We start from the raw sequence: 3,018 nt of genomic DNA, 5'->3' as shown, positions 1-3,018 counted from the left end.
TCTAACATTCAGCAGCTGTGGTAAGCAGAATAATACCTCCTCCCAAAGATGTCCATGTCCTATTCCCTGGAACCTGTGAATGTGCTACGTTATATGCCAAAGGAGAATTAAGGTAGAAGATAGAATTAAGGTTGTTAATCAGCTGACTTTAAAATAGAGAGATGATCTGGATTATCTGGATGGGCCCAATGTAAGCACAAAGGCACTTAAAACTAAAAGAGAGGGGCTTCCCTGGTGGCGCAGTGGTTGAGAATCTGCCTGCCAATGCAGGGGACACGGGTTCGAGCCCTGATCTGGGAAGATCCCACATGCCGCGGAGCAACTGGGCCCGTGAGCCACAGCTGCTGAGCCTGCGCGTCTGGAGCCTGTGCTCCGCAACAAGAGAGGCCACGATAGTGAGAGGCCCGCGCACTGCGATGAAGAGTGGCCCCCGCTTGTGCAACTGGAGGAAGCCCTCGCACAGAAACGAAGACCCAACACAGCCAAAAATAAATAAATAAATAAATAATTAATTAAAAGGTGCTAATAATTAAAAAAAAAAAGTAAAAGAGAGAGGCAGAAGAGTAGGTCAGAATGATGAGATGTGAAAAGGACTCTGAATGGCCTTGCTGGCTTTAAAGATGGAAGAGAGGGATCATGAGTCAAAAAAAATGTAGGCTGGAAAAAAGACAAGGAAACATACTAGTTTCCAGAGCCTCCAGAATGCAGCTCTGCTGACACCTTGATTTCAGCCTAGTGAGACCCATGTTGGATTTCTAACCTACAGAGCTAAAAGATAATAAATATGTATTGTAAGCCACTAAGTTTGTGATAGTTATTTACAGCAGCTCTAGGAAACTAATTCATTAGCTAAGTGAAAGCTGTGCAAGGATTCTCCTTATATGGACCCTTATGCTCTCTGCCCTTAACCTTACTTCCCTGAGGCCAATAAAAATTAGCAGGCCTGTCCTTGGCCCCTGCCTTTTTGGCTCCCAGAACACAGGCAATATCTTTCCAAAAATTAGTTGTTTCTGTTTGGTATATTCTATACCACTTTGTTTAGCCCACCCACTTTTGCTCTTTGATCTCATCCCTAAAATACTTCAGAATCTGTAGGTGCTAAGAAATGGGGAAAAGTGAGCAGGGGACCTTGAAATCACCCTCCCATTATACCACCTCCCTGGGGTGGGGGGTTGGCGATTGATCAGATTTGTGACATATTTACACCATCTCAAGACTTTCTCAAACATACGTCTTCCCCTTAAACTCTAGAAAGATTTCCAGAATCACTTGGCACTAGTTTTCAAGTATCTGAGAAGTTAGCTCTTAGGATGAAAAGCCAAGAGGCTTTGTGGCAGACTGGATTATGGAATTTCCACATCAAACCTGTTGTGCCTTTGACAATTAAAATCTTTAGAATTAGAATGAAAAATGCTCTTTCATTTCAAAGTATAAAGCATACTTCATTTTACTTCCCATATAAAAATGTATAGAAACACCAATCGTGAACCACATGTTGCTGGGATAACGTAAGATAGAACTGATCCTTTTGCTGAGGCACTTTGGTGGCTATAGTACTATTATAAACCTCCCTCTTTTGGTAGCTTTCATTTATTGAGCCTTTACTCTGTGCCAAGTGATGTGCTAAATAATTAAAATGAATGATCTTATTTGATCGTCCCATTAATCCTAGGAGTTAGGTACTATTATTTCCATTTAAAGATGAGGAAAAAAATAAATAAATGAAGATGAGACAGTTGTTGCCCAGTCACAAAGTGAATAAAAGCTAGGATTCGAAGTCAAGTCCGTCTGACTCTAAAGCCCTTCCTCTGTCAAGATTAATAATGTGGTAAAGCACTGGGATGCTAGTGTTAGAGCGATCTGGCTTCCAGTCCTAGCTCTGCCGGTTGTTTGTTCCAGCTATTTATTCCTGAGAAAGTTACCTAACCTCTATGTCTTCAGCATTCTTCTCTCTAAAATTGGAATAATAGAGAACTGATGAGAGGAATAAATAATATAACTTATGTACCTATCATAGCCCCTGGCCACAGAGTTAGTGCTCAGGAAAGGCTCACTACTATTACTCTATACTGCATCCTATCATCACATATGCCTTTCATATGCGGCACAACAGAAAGAGGCCTGACTACGAGTCAGGTGGTCTGGGTTCTTGCGGCAGCTCTATTACTATCTCTGTAATTTGCAAAACCCACTTAACCCATTGTATCTATGTGGTTTCATACAAAATTGTGAAAGCAAAACCCAGCCCCATGTAAACAAAGTTGTTCTAGGGAGCAAGTGAAATCAGACATATTTTTTTAAAAAATCAGAAACGTATAAAGGGATAAAGATCTCACACAGACACAAGGAATCATTCCATCTGTTACTTTCTAGAGAACAGGATATCCTAGTCATATTTCTACTCCCATTCCCCTTTCCTAGACCAACCCTTCTTATTCTTATTTCTCCTCAAAGAAAGAGAAAGGAAATCAAATGAAGTGAATAATATGGAGAAGAATTAAAACGTTAGAGTGGATACTTGATGATAATGAAGAATTGGTCATGTTTTGGCTGTGGTAGTAATACTATGGTTCTGTTGATAAAATGGGTCTATCTTTTAGAGACACATATTGAAATATTTACTGATAAGATGATATAATGTCTGGATTTGCTTCGAAATAATCCAGGGGTAGGAGGTAGCAGTGCTGGAGAATGGGTGAGGGCACTGATGTAACAAGATTGGCTATGAATGCAGTTGTTAAAACTGGATGGTGTGTGCATGGGGGTTCATCTTATGATTCTCTCTACTTTTGTATATGTTGGATTTTTTCCATAATAAAACTTGAAAAAAATCAAGGATTGCAAACTCACATGCCTACAGAGCCAGGCAGGTAACATAAATAAGTGAAGCAAATTGGATGGGAACTGTGGAAAACTGGGAAAGAATATGTCTCATCCAAAAGGGACGGCGGTACTCAGTTCCAGCTGACTGTTGCTGGATGGGAACGTGGGCCTGGGCAGCCAGATTTTCCCATTTTT

Source organism: Balaenoptera ricei, chromosome X (assembly GCF_028023285.1).
Source record: "Balaenoptera ricei isolate mBalRic1 chromosome X, mBalRic1.hap2, whole genome shotgun sequence".
NCBI lineage: Eukaryota > Metazoa > Chordata > Mammalia > Artiodactyla > Balaenopteridae > Balaenoptera > Balaenoptera ricei.
Note: the sequence above shows the minus strand (reverse complement) of the source record.